The following is a 14366-nucleotide window of genomic DNA, read 5'->3' as shown; positions in this document are numbered from 1 at the left end:
ACTATAGGTAGTTAGTGGCTGTATTATGCCCTGAAGCATGAGGGTTTACCTCAATCTAATGATACTGTAACTATTTTTCACGTAACTGTAAGGTCTTGTCTGCTCTAGAAAGGATTTGCCAGTACAGCAGTACTGGAAACACTATTAGTGGAGATAAAGAATTAATTTTGCCACTGAGGCTTATGACCAGGACCATGAACAAAGTATGCTACACTGGCCTGTATGCATTTTTGTTCCCCCCTGGTAGAACTGCATCTACATTAAAGCTTTTGCCAACCTAGCTATGTTAGGAATGTGATTTTTTTTTGGTCTTTTGTCACACTTCTAACCAACACAGCCTTGCTGGCAAAACTTTGAAGAGTAGCTCACACCTCTTACTTTCTTGAATCCTGCAGATCTTTTCACGTCCACAAGATATTGCAGCAATGAGGTCTGCCTGTTGAAATATGCATGTTAAAGCCCTTTAAATTATAGCACATCACTTATAAACGTGATATTTTATTGGGTGTGCCCATGCTCCACTATTATAAAAAAAATGAGTAAATAGAAATAGAAACTCCTGATTCGCCTCCCCTACCTACTTTTATTTTTAATCACATGGACCCACCTGTGCCACGTCCCCTCTAACTTACCACCTCTCTAAGCTTTGTAGTCCTAATCTTTTAATCGTTTCTCATAAGGAAGTCTTTCCAAGCCCCTAATTGTTTCTACTATTCTGCCAAAAGCTTTTTCAAAATTTCTTCTCACTTTTGGCGTGGGGCAAACAGAATAAGCAGAGTACCAAAGGTCAGGGCATACTATTTCCTTACGTGTAATACTTTCAGAATTACAGTCTTCCTACTTTAACATAACCTGCCATCTTGTTTGCAGCCACATTCTGGGCTATGTTTTCAATCAGCTGTTCATCAAAAGAGATTATAGACAGAAGTCATGAAAATCTTTCTAACTTTGAAGATGGCTAAGAACGGATATAAGCCATTTTAAGAGGGTCATGGAATCTCCATCAATGAAAGATTAAGAAAAAAAACAAACGTTGGGCAAACTTCTGTCAGCAGTGTTCTGGGCTCACCAGTCCTCCCTCAGAGCAAGGGAATGGACTAGGTGACTTCTAAAAGCCCCATCCAGCTCTACACTTGGATTATATGATGATTCCTGGCTATTAGCAGCTTCTCTTTTAAGATCAAAACTCCTGGAGGTTAGAAGATGATAACATACCCCTGCACTAAGGGCCAAGTATCAAGCACCAGGCAACAAAGGCCAAACCCCACGGAAGATACTACATTTCAGAAAAAGCTGTCAAGTAGCTCTTTAAAAGACTAACAAAATAACTTGTTAGGTGATGAGTTTTCGTGGGACAGACCCACTTCTTCAGCTCATGGGTCTGTCCCACAAAAGCTCATCATCTAATAAATTATTTTGTTAGTCTTTAAAGAGCTACTTGACTGCTTTTTTGTTTTGATAGAATACAGACTAGCATGGTGACCCCCTGTCACTATTATACATTTCAGAAAGCTGATCCTGAAAAGTAGTCATTGCAGACGAGAACTTCAGCATCTAACAAGAAGAGCAAAAATGCCCCTGTCACTCGATGAACCAGGCTCAGTTCTCATTTGCAAAGCTGGAGGTGTGCTCCCAGTCACCGCCTGGGTCACAAGGGAGGACACTTCCAACAGCATGGGAGCCCGCAGCAGATTAGAGTAAATATACTGGCGGCTCTCAACCTTTCCAGATCACTGTCCCCGTTTCAGGACCCTGCAATGCCTTACATGCCCCAAAATTTAATCTAATTTAAAAACTACTGGCTTACAAAAATCAGACATAAAAACAGACGTGGCACAGCAGTTATTGAAAAATGGCTGCCTTTCTCATTTTTACCACAGAATTATAAAATAGATCAGCTAGAATATAAATATTGTGCTTACATATCAGGGTGTAGTATCTAAAACAGCATAAACAAGTCATTGTAGGAACCTTTAGTTTGCACTGACTTGGCTCATGCTTTTTACGTAGCCTGTTGTGAAAACAGGCAAACTTCTAGAAGAGCTGATGTACCTCTGGGAAGATCTTGATGTACCCCAAAGGCACACATAGCCCTGGTTGAGAACCACTGAACTATACCATTGTCTTATCTCGCTCTGCTCTGTGCTTGTAATGGGAGAGCTGAGGACAGTGTGTTCCGCTAACTGGGACAGTCAGTGAGGGATTAAACTTCCAATAGTGATGATGACGTGTGAGCTGCAGAGTCACGTTACCTGACAGAGATGTGTTATACATAGGTCAGGTCAACCTTCCAACGTGACTTTCCTGCTCTGAGCTTGTCCAGCTCTGGGGCACTCAAACTCCGCCCACTTGAAGGCTATATTGGTAGCTACTTTACATTGTGACGGACAGAATGGAATTCCTACGGAGGAAACAGGGCCCATGCGAATCCTGAGGCCAGCAGCCTACTCCCAATCCTGATGGAATGCTGGGACCTGCAGCCTCTGCAAGCCCCAACCCGATCTGGGAGTGGGGAGTGCTGGAAGGTGCGCTGCAGGTCCTATGGGGCCACATTTGTCTTACAGCTCCCCAAAGCCAGAATAATTTTATTTTGCAGCCCTGGAAATTCAAGTCCAATCCATCTACCGCAAACCAGTTCCTAGGCCAGCAGAGCTCTAGAACTGCTCTGACTGCAACAGCACACACACATATCATTTCCCTCCTGGTTTAACTGGGATTACCCTCTAGGAAAAAAATTTACACAGCAAAAGAGAAAAGGTCTGGAATACCTGTATTTCCTCCCCACTGTCAGATGGATCTCCTCGGCAGCATTCCACGCAGGGGCACAAAAACCTTGCCAAATGGTCACCCTAATGCATTTTAAGAACCCTAAGCCTCTTCCCCACAAAGTTGTCTTCTCTCGGACCTTCCTGCCCAGCTCCATAACTTCAGCTCCCTGACATTTTTCTGCAGGGTTCACACACCTCACATCAGGAGGACTCAGAGACCAGCTCCAAGAACGCCGACATCACACATTACAACTTGCCAAGGCCCCTACACAGAATGCAGTGTGCGACACAGAGCATGCCTAAAAATGCTGTGTGAGTCAGCCCTTCGGCGTAAACAGTTCTCAAGATCCTGTATCTGAGGAAATAAAAAAAAAAGAAAAGAAATACACGATAAAAGTGAGCCTGTGCTGTGTGTGTGTGTCACACAGGTCACTTTTGGACTAAAATGACTAACGGCCCTCGAAATGAGAAACCCGAGAGCTATCCCCTGGCATCCTTCTGCCCCTGTGGTACAGACCTGCTGCTGATTCCTGAGCGCTCAGCTGTGAGAAGGGACTGACTGCAGATGGAGAAAGGATGCACAAGTTATACAAGGCTCTGCCGTACCATAAACATCAGCTGAAATTTGAGGATCTGTTTCTATTTTTTAAATGCACATTTTCTCATCTCTCGCTTTCTCTCTAAGATTAGGTTTCATTGAAGATGCAGAAACTTAAGGGTGAAAAAATCTGCATTTGCCTCAGGCCCCTTTAGAGCTTCCCATTTCAGTCTACAACTCTGGGACTTCCTTGCTGTTCTAACGGCCTCCAGCTTTAGACAGGCCTTACTTTAAAATAGCCTCACTTCCGACTTTTAGCACTTTGCTAAATTCCCTTAAACTTAAGCAACTTATAGTCTAAGCTTTCCTCCTCATCAGCAGAAGTTTTAGATTGCAGCGAATGAAGGACAGAACAGATAATCAAAGTCACCAAGAATCAACCAAAAAACAAAATACCCACCAATAATTTTAAGAACCATTTTGCTAGCATCAGCAGTACAGCTTTGTTTAATCAATAAACTTGCACAGACATATTGAGCCAGCAGATCTGATGTGTTCCTGCATTATTCTGCCAATCTTCCTACCCATGTACCTGTAAACAAGCCACTATATAAAAGTGATTTCAATTGTCCTTCCAAATCAGCACCCTGAGTGTTTCAGATCCCAAACATTCCCACAGCTGTCCCCGAGTTATGCCAAGAATATTGGTTTTCAGATCAGTATGGTCAATCACACTGTATTTTGTTTCTTACTAAAAAAAAAAAAAAAAAAGTCAGCCTGATCTCTACTTTTAAAGCAGTAGTAAAGATGAGATCTTTCTTCATGCAACCGTTAATGATCGCATGGTACTTCCCATTACTACCTGCATAACCTGGGACAAATTCCAAACTGTGATTATGTTTTGGTGATTTAAACTACCTCCAACTTCATTTGCATAGTGCCCTCCTTCACTTCCTGTCCCAAGTTCTCCTGCACTGCTGCAGCCCCTGGTTTACCACACCCAAGCAGCACCTTGCATTAACTGCAGTTCTTTTGTTTTTCTCTGCCCCACCTGAAGCTCTGTGGGCAGGCTCTCCCAGTGCTGCACAACAGAGGCATTCTTTGTTAACCAGGGTGGAGTCAGAGCTTACCAAGTAGTTAAAACCTTTTCGGATGCAAAGACTTGCATAGCTGACACTGAGGCTTTCAGTCTTTTAACAGACTCCTGACACCTGCTCCCTCCCAGGCACATGCCAGAGGATGCTGATTCACTCCGTGTCTAGGGCAAAATAATATCCATCATAGCCCTCTTGAACAGCAAGCTCAGGGTCAGCCAAGAGAAGAAGGCTTAATGGAAGATGCAGCAGAGGTTGTTAGTTATTCTGTAATGTGCTCCTATAGAACTTTGAAAAATACCGTCTCAGGAAAAATGAAACTCACATCAAGAAATCTCACACTTACTTTGCTTTGTGGCCTATACTGAGCCACTTCTGTGCATGAGCAGCAGCAGTAAGCTCTACAAAAGCCATTCAAACACCAGGCAGAAACAGCTGGCCAGGCCCCATTTACACTTCTACCGGACAGAGTATTAGTCAACCAGCAGATCCAGTATCAGAGAGGTAGCCATGTTAGTCTGTAGCTTGGAGAACAACAAGAAGTCTTGTGGCACCTTATAGACTAACAGATATTTTGGAGCATAAGCTTTTGTGGGCAAAGACCCGCTTCATCTGATGCATCTGCTGTAGCGGGTCTTTGCCCACGAAAGCTCATGCTCCAAAATATCTGTTAGTCTATAAGGTGCCACAAGACTTCTTGTTGTTCCCATCAGATCCAGGTTAGCCAAAACATCAAAAAGGCAGAGGAGTTCCCAGAGATGTGCATAACGAACAAGAGCCCAGGAAAGCATGCAGGGAACAGGCACATAATATGCAACAAGAGATGTTGCAGCTTATGGGGAGCAAACAGACATGCTGAGGTGTTTGGCTGAGCTGCAGGAAAGGCAGCTAGAGCAGAGTCCTGCTGCACCCTATGATGAATCATCCACCCTCCTCATCAAGATGTCCTAGAGTGCGGGAGTTGAGATGGGGGGACACTTCAGAGGTGGGTTCATGGAGCTGAAGGCTGTCATTCCCACAGTTTTTACTGCTACATAGAGTGACCATTAACAAGCTCCATGTCTTTTTCTATCCTCTCCCAACCCCTGTCTTATCTGGCCTTTAGACAAGGGTCACCATTCTTTTGCTATTCATCGCCGTCTGTGTTCCATGTCTGTTACCATACTAAAAATTCATGGATTGAAAACAAAAGGATATTTATTCACACTGCACACTGGAATGGGGCAGGGGTAGATTCACAGGGCAGGACATGCCAGGAAAAAAGGGGTGGGGGGAACCTCAGTAAGGAACAACACACATAAATGTCACATCAGTGTCTGGTCATTCATGAAAATGGTTTACAAAGCCCTGGCGCTGCAGTGTGGCTCAGCGTGCTCCTCTTATAGCTCTGGTGTTTGGCTGCTCAGACTTGGCAGCAGGGTGATCAGCCTCAGCCTCAACCCCCCAGCCTATCAGAAACTCCCCAACCCTTACTTTCACAGATAATATGCAGCACACAAGGGGCAACAGCAACGGGAATATTGCTTTCGATGAGGTCTGCTCTAGTGAGTAAACTGCATCAGTGCTCCATCTAATGCCCAAAAGCACATTCCACCACCATTCTGCTCTTGCTCAGCTGTGGATGAAGTACAGTATTCTAGGCTGCCTCTGTACGGCTTCTTGAGCCGTGGAAGCAAAGGGTAGGTTTGGTCTCCAAGGAGAACTATTCGCATCTCAATTTCACCAAGGGTAATTTTCCAACAGTGGAAGAAGTTTCCTTCCTGCAGCTTTCTGGAGAGATCAGAGCATCTAAAGAGGCACATATCACACGCCTGTCCCAGTCTTCCCATGCTGGTACCTGCGAAATGGTCTTTCTGATTCACCAGCGCTTGCAAGCCCGTCAAGTAGTGTCCCTTACGCTTTATGAACTGTTTGGCAGGATTGCCCTGCTGGCGTAGGTTACAGCAGCCCCAGCAGCCAAGCTCTCCTCAAACTACAATACCCACCTCAGGAAGTGAGGAAACAGACTGAGAGCCAGACGGGTACCCAGAAGCCACCTGCTACGAGACAGGCCTCGCACGAAAGCAAGAGACCACCACTGACCATCACACACAGCCCCCACCTAAGGCCTCTCCAGCGCATCATCAGTGATCTGCAACCCATCCTGAACAATGATCTTTCACTCTCACAGACCTTAGGAGGCAGGTCTGTCCTCACCTACAGACAGCCGCCAACCTTAAACAAATCCTCACCAGCCACTACAAATCACAAACCAATGGCTCTAGGCCTGGAACCAGCCCCTGCAATGGTCCTCGCTGCCAACTCTGCTCACATATCTACACCAGTGACATCATCACAGGACCTAACATCAACCATACCATCAGGGCTCCTTTACCTGCACGTCTACTAATATAATATATGCCATCATGTGCCAGCCATGCCCCACTGCAATTTACATTGGTCAAATTGGACAGTCTCTATGTAAAAGAATAAATGGACATAAATCAGACATCAGGAACGGTAATGTACAGAAGCCCTTGGGGGAACACTTCAATCTCCCTGGACACTTACTAGCAGATTTAAGAGTGGCAGTCCTGAAACAAAGAAATTTCAAAAATCAAATGGAGAGAGAAATCTCTGAGCTGCAATTTATTTGCAAATTTGACTCCATCAACCAAGATTTAAACAGAGACTGGGAGTGGGTGGCCCCTTACAAAACTAGCTTCTCTGCCCTGGGTTTTAAGATCTCCCCATTAGACTCTGACAATGGCTCATATCCCCCTGTCTGACCTGACTTGTTTTCTTCCTCTTTTGATACATACTATCGATAATGGGCCATTTCCACCTTGCTGAATAGACCTTGTCAGCTCTGCCCTCCCTTTAACTGGGATCCCACTCTTTAAATACCCCTCTGAAACCACCCCCCCATGCATCTGATGAAGTGGGTCTTCGCCCATGAAAGCTTATGCTCCAAAACAGCTGTTAATCTATAAAGGTGCCACAGGACTTCTTGTTGTTCTCGAAGCAGCCCCAAGTTGACTTGCACACTCCAAATTGATTCCTGACTGATGGGGAGCAGCTGGGCATTACTATCAGTATTTGCAGCTCACTTGTCAGAGCAGGTCTCATTTTGGCACCGCTGTGCTCCAGGGCTGGTAAAAACAGTTTATAAAGTTCCAAGGCAGTAGCCTAAACACATGTTAAATTCTGCACCCTCAAGCCACACCTGTGCAGTCTCACTGGTCTGCGCTTGTTTCCTGGGCCCAGAATCAACAGGACCAACTGCCACATACATATGCCAATGGTTCCATTCCATGGCTTCCAGCATGGCTGTTTGCATGGCCTCAGTCTACCACATGGACTAAGCTCTGCACATACATCTGGACAATGCACAAGGTGTTTGCAATGCTCACAACAGCACTGCACAGCAGAACGGGGTCCATGATTGCCATGCTATGGCATCTACATCGACAACCCAGGCAAAAAGGCACAAAATGATTGTTTCCCATTGCTTCTAATGGGGGGGGGGGGGGAGAGGGGAGGCAAAGAAGCCATGTACCCCAAACCACCCACAAAAATGTTTTTGTCCCCTCAGGCATTGGGAACCTAACCCACGATTCCAATTAGCAGCAGGATCTGTGAGACAGCTGCCCACAGTGCACAGCTCAGTGAACCAATGTGAGCCCTGATGATGACAATATGCTCTGCGGACCAAATGTGCATAGTGGGGATGTGGCCACCAAACTTGTGAAACTGGACACTATATGTGGACAGATAAATTTAACTTAACTTTGTAGGGTAGACGTGACCTTAGCAAAGCTCTCAGGGTCAGAAGTTAAACTCGAACGGCTGAATAATGTATTTCTTAAAAATGTAGTCCAATTACTGTACCAGTCGAAGTTAATGTGAATTTCTGATCCTGGTGATACAATATGGACACGTTACTAACACACATGCAACCTAATGCATGGCATACTCAAACTAGTGTACAAACTTCTAGAAGAGTCAGTAATATTTAATGACCATGTGCGACAGAAGTAATAACACAGCACTTACAGCAATAAACAAACTCCTCTGTCTACACGGAGCAATTCCCAAGCATGAATTTATTTCTCTTTTACTTTTAAAAAGCCAATATATTCTACTTCTTACTTCGTACACCATTAACAGTGGAAGCTTGAGGAACAATTTCTATCCTTGAATGCTTCCTTATGTTTTTAATATAACAAAATTTGGCTGATACATTTTAAATTCAGAGGTAGAATAATATCATTAATTAATATGCTTTCACTGCTACACACAATTTGTCCAGAGCAAGATGATTTCAGGGAGAGATGAAATGGGATACAAAAACTTCAACTAGTAGTTTACTGGGTCAAATCCAGCTCCAACTGGAGACTGCATCATGGAAGAAGGGGATTTTATTTCACAACTCAGAACTTTTCACACAAAACCTTTCCTAACCTGCCCTACGTTGTCCCAGCTTTAGCTCATGGGGTGACAACAGTTTAGCAGCTGAATCAAATCAGAATGACAGAATGGAGTGCCAAGCTCCAGCTCAAAGGATGTCAAGAAATTGCACGCAGCCTCTGTGAAACCCGTGAGTTCCCTCCAGCCCACATCCTTGCAGTGCTGCCACAACCCTTGAAGAAGCAGAAGCTTTATTGCACTTTACAGGGAGAAAAACATTTCTATTCTTTCTCGTTCCAACTAGCATTTCTTCCACCAGCAAAGGAACCTGCTCCTGGGCCTGGTCAAAGAAGTTCTTTTCCCTTTCAAGGGGATCTGCCTTGAGACAGACTGTCAGAGCAGCCTGGGGTAATCTTGCACCATCACTGCTTGGGTTGCACTTCTGCAGATTAAAGATGTAAACTCTTCAGAATGGTCACTACAAATCACTGAGCCAAGCAGAGCTTGGAAGGGACCTCAAGGAGTCTTCAAGTCCAGTTCCCTGCCCTCACACCAGGACCAAGCACCATCTAGACCAGGGGTCAGCAGCCCCCCGCATGGGTGCCAAGAGTGGCTTGCAAGCCAATTTTCATTGGCACATGTGGCAGAAGCTCAGCCCCCGCCCCCACCCCATGCAGCTGGGAGTTTGCTCAAAGCAATACCACCTGTGGATTTACAAAAGACCAGCTAATCCTACCAACCCCCACCTAAGCCGTAACGTTCTGCATTTGTTTAAGAATGAAGTTGTTGTAAGTAGGACTATTAGTGGCTTTAAAAAGTATCACAGCACTCGGACTGTACAGAGAAGTCAAAAGGTCAAATTTCAGCATTCTGCTATTGTAAGATTGCAGACCCCGACCTAGATCATCCAACCTGTTTTTAAATATCTCCAGGGATGGAGATTCCCCAATCCCCACCTCAGCATTTGAGAGTTCCTCTGCCCTGACAATTAGGAACCTTTACCTAATACTCAGCCTAAACCTCCCTTGCTGCAATGTAAACCCATTGCTTCTTGTCGTATCCTCAGAAGTTAAGGAGAACATTTCCCCTTCCTCCTTGTAGGTACTTGAAAGCTGTTATCATGTCCCCTCTTAGTCTTCTCTTTTCCAAACTAACCAAACTCAGTTCTTTCAATCATCCCTCAGGGACATTTAATCATTTTTGTTGTGGTGAAACTGGACAACATCCAGAGAAGAGCATCTTTCCTGAAATGTGGGGCCCACAACTGAACACTATGCACCAGTCAAGGCCTGATAAGCACACAATAGACCAGAAGTATCAGAGTCTGGGTGAGACTGTGCCTGCCCAAACAGCCTGGCATGACCCCGCCCTTGCTCTGCCCCTAGTCGCTCTCCTGCAGTTCCCAGCATGCTAGCCTGGCCCATGCTGGCTGGCTTGCAGCAGGGACCCAGGGAGGCAGATGCCTAGTGCTCTGGGGGTGGGGGCACTGCTACCACACCGCCTAGCACCACAGTGGTGATGCTCTGGTATCCTGCAGGGGAGCTGGGACCTTGCACAGAAGGGGAGCGATGGGGGCCAGCCTTCCCCAATAGCTGTGTAACTGACTGTCCATGTACACTTGCCAGTTTCAACATGGAACGACAACGATCCTGCAAAGTAACACCGAAAGCCAGAAAACAAGAGGACAGGGAACCACCTTGACCAACAGGAAACAGACAAAAGAAGGGCATCCTTATTTCAAGCACAGTGAGATTCTTGATACGTCTACTTAGCGTACCCTGGGCATCAGCCTATAGGGTGTGCGTAGCTAGGAGGTGCAATGGAGGCCACATGCAGGTGTACAGCTACATTCATCAGTGAAAGGTTCCCATGGAGGGAGAAGTCAGAGCGCTCCCTGAGGCAGGGAAAGACACCAGTGGCAGGCAGGCAATGGGACACTGCGCTGCTGAAAACAGCAGCGCAGCTGGCAGAGGCAATGCTTAGGTGAGGTGAAGGCCACACGGGCCTGTCTTTATTCTCAAGGCAGCTCCTCATCATCCACACAGCTACGTTTTAGCCCAGGGCTGGAGCCTTTGCCCACCACAAGGGGCATTTATCCTTGGGCCAGGGAACATGCAGGTCACACAGTTCTGTAAGGAAAGTGTAATGTAGATGTACCACGGATGTGATCACAGGAAAAAAGCATTACAGGGTAAAAAGGTAACAAAAAAAAAGTTACTTTTGTTTTCTCTTCTTATTGACTGATTAGTTCCTTTTCTTAAGAAACAAAAAAAACAAACAACTAAAGTTCCTCTGGAGTAAAAAAGTCTTGCAGCTGAGCTCTCAACTGAAAGCCAAAATATGGAGAAGCCTCAATCACCAGTGTATTTTTGGGGAGACAAGAGAGGTGGGGGAGCTACAGGTCAGACCAAATAATCACAATGGTCCCATCTGGCTGTAGAGTCTATGAATGTAGGAGACTAAATAACCATGTTGCATTTAACCCATAATCCAACCACTCGCCTAGTTCCTTGTCACTTCTCAGCGCTGACGAATTGTTGAAGAAACGTGTCTGGTGAGAGGCCTGTGGCAGCCTGGCAAAGGTACTGGAACCATTTCAACCACAGAGAAGCCCCAAGTAAACTGAGCCAACCCTGCTACTCAGGTCTGAATGTGTCAGGGTTCACACTGCAGTCCATGAGCCAGAGGAGCAGCAAAGGATGCTGGTTTGAGACAGCAGGAGCAGCACCTTACACTGAAATGGGTCAAGCCCAAGAGAGAAACCAACAGAACACCAACTAGCCATCACCTACAGTCCTCAGCTAAAACCTCTACAGCGCATCATCAGGGATCTACAACCCATCCTGGACAATGATCCCCCACTTTCACAGGCCTTGGGAGGCAGACCTATCATTGCTCACAGACAACCTGCCAACCTAAAACAAATCCTAACAAGCAACTATACACCGCACCACAGTCACTCTATCTCAGGGACCCATCCATGCAACAAACCTCGTTGCCAGCTCTGCCCACATATACACACCAGCAACATCATTACAGGACCTAACCGGATCAGCCACACCATTGTGGGCTCATTCAGCTGCACATCTACCAATGTAATTTATGCCATCATGTGCCAGCAATGCCCCTCTGCCATATACATCGGACAAACTGGACAGTCCCTACATAAAAGAATAAACGCACACAAATCAGACATCAGAAATGGCAATATACAAAAACCCATAGGAGAGCACTTCAATCTCCCAGGACACACAGTAGCAGATTTAAAAGTAGCTATCCTGCAGCAAAGAAATTTCAAGAACAGACTCCAAAGAGAAATTGCTGAGCTACAATTCATCTGCAAATTCAATACCCTCAGCTCAGGATTAAACAAAGACTGTGAATGGCTGGCTAAATACAAAAGCAGCTTCCCCTCTCTTGGAGTTCACACCTCCAGATCTACTGATGACAATACAACTCAGCCTGCCTGACTGAGCTAACCTCGTTATCCCCAGCCTTACTCTGGTCTATTTATACCTGGCCTTGCAGATTTCCAGGACCAGCATCTGAAGAAGTGAGTTAACTCACAAAAGCTCATGCTCTAAACTTTTCTGTTAGTCTATAAGGTGCCACAGGACCCTTCGTTGCTCTACAGATCCAGACTAACACGGCTACCCCTCTGATACTTTACACTGAAATGTACACAATAATATACACAATAATAAACAGATGGAATCAAAGTCTATTAAGTGATTTGATTGCTCCCACCCTCTCTCAATGTTTTTATTTACATATTTTGATATATAACCTTGTTCACCACATCTGCCCATTGATCAAGGCATTCCTGACATTTTAAAGCCTAAATCACAGATTACACCTGATCACTCTTCTTTGGCCTATCAATGACACTGCAAGTTGTTTAGGGCAGGGACTTACGTATGTACAGAGCCCAGCACAATGGAGCCTCTTTCCTGGAGGGGTCTCAGTGATCCAATTACCTCTTAACAACAGTAATAACATTAACTTTTACAGAACGGTTGTGGCCACAAAGTGTCAGACGGCTGCGGAGGTAAATCAAATCACTAACACTGGGATAAGCCAATCAATTTTTGTCAAGGTCCAGATTTCTTGGTCAAGATATAGTCAAGGTCCAGACTTGACACCATTACTGCAATAATGACAATCAAAAGATTTCATGGCCCATTCAAAAGTATCTAATATTTGACACCAGGGCCACCTACTGACTATCCCTCCCTACTAGACATGCTTTAATGTTCTATCCTCCACACAATTTCTGTGCTGAGACCCTTCATTTGCTTTGTCAGAGAAACAATTGCCTCCAATATGGCAACTAGCTTTTAAAAACAGTTAGGACAAAGAATGCGCTTCCCCTCCATTAACAGTGATTTTTTTTTGTCTATGCATCAACCACTTGTAAGACCTTGGGCAAATTCATGAACTTAATTAACAAATGCTATTCCATTTGAAATCCCTATTATTTAACACAGAGACCTAGATGAACCCAACATTCAGGCTATGAGCTGAATTCCAACAACTACCAGGAAAAGTTCAGTGACTTTTTTTTTTTTAAACTGCAGCCATAACTCTGTCCCCCTTGTGCATGTGTGTTACCATGAAGTTCATCAAAAAAATTCCACCTAGCATGGAGGAAAGAAGGCCACCAAAAGGACTGGCACTGAAGTCTACAACAACACTGCTGTCACCTCATGCATTAGGCATGTGAGAGCTATGACCCACCCCAGCTGAGGAAGTCTGGCATCAGCAACATGCTAACAATCAGCAGGTGCAAAACCCGTCATTTCCTTGCTACTGTAAACGCGCTGAAAAGCTGAGAGAGCTGTGGGAAGTGGACCGAGAGGTTACAGAAATGCAGAGCTGGAGGGGGCCTGGGGAAGTCACCAAGTCCAGCCTTGTGCTGGGAGAGGCCCCGAAGAGAAGAGAATCTCACTTTGTAAGAAATCTCTCCCCACTCCCGCCAGGGCAGGAACAGGAGAACACAGGCCCTGACACCACAGGGGAGAACAGACCCGGTGCAGGGCTCCAGGAGGAACAGCTGCCCGGTCAGGCACCATGCCCTGCCAGCCAAGCTGCCCGCCTGCAGCGCATCTCAGGCCGGATTCGCCAGGCCGCCGCTGACCGACCTCCCTCCCTCAGACCCTGAGGACAGCTGCGCTGGGACACAGCCGTGTGCGAGATGGGACAGGAGGGGGGACACGCCCGGGGTGTCACTCCCACTCGCACCCTCCCCAGAGTCTCTGGGGGTGGGAAGGGGGTCACAAGCGGCTCCAAATCCCCGCACACCAGCCCCCATCCCAGGCACCGGTCGCCGTACACCAGCCCCCCCACGCTCCAGCCGCGCCATCCCAGGCACCCCTCCCCCCGCACACCAGCCCCGGCACCGGGGCCCTCGTGCTCCAGCACCCACACCCCGCATCCTGGGCACCAGCGTGGCCCCCATCTGGACACCAGTTCCCCCAGCCACCTGACCCGCCGTGTTCCAGCCCCACACCGCTGCGCCCCAGCGCGGAGCCTCCGCACCTGGCAGCGCCTCCCGAACGCTCAGCTCCGTCCTGCTCG

At 46.4% G+C, this 14366-nt stretch overlaps 1 protein-coding gene across 4 annotated transcripts in view; it reads right to left on the bottom strand.

Annotated features, from left to right (window-relative positions):
* The window catches only part of KCNAB2 (potassium voltage-gated channel subfamily A regulatory beta subunit 2), a 106070-nt gene extending 91704 nt beyond the window's left edge, over positions 1 to 14366 (bottom strand). For 2 of the 4 annotated variants that reach the window (XM_074975683.1, XM_074975686.1), the window contains exon 1: positions 14328 to 14366. The gene's annotated coding sequence lies outside the window, so the exon portion shown is untranslated. The remainder of the gene's footprint in view (positions 1 to 14327) is intronic. The other 2 variants (XM_074975685.1, XM_074975687.1) reach the window with 1 other exon arrangement.

This window comes from Carettochelys insculpta, chromosome 23 (assembly GCF_033958435.1).
Source record: "Carettochelys insculpta isolate YL-2023 chromosome 23, ASM3395843v1, whole genome shotgun sequence".
NCBI lineage: Eukaryota > Metazoa > Chordata > Testudines > Carettochelyidae > Carettochelys > Carettochelys insculpta.
Note: the sequence above shows the minus strand (reverse complement) of the source record. Positions and strands in the feature narration are given on the sequence as shown.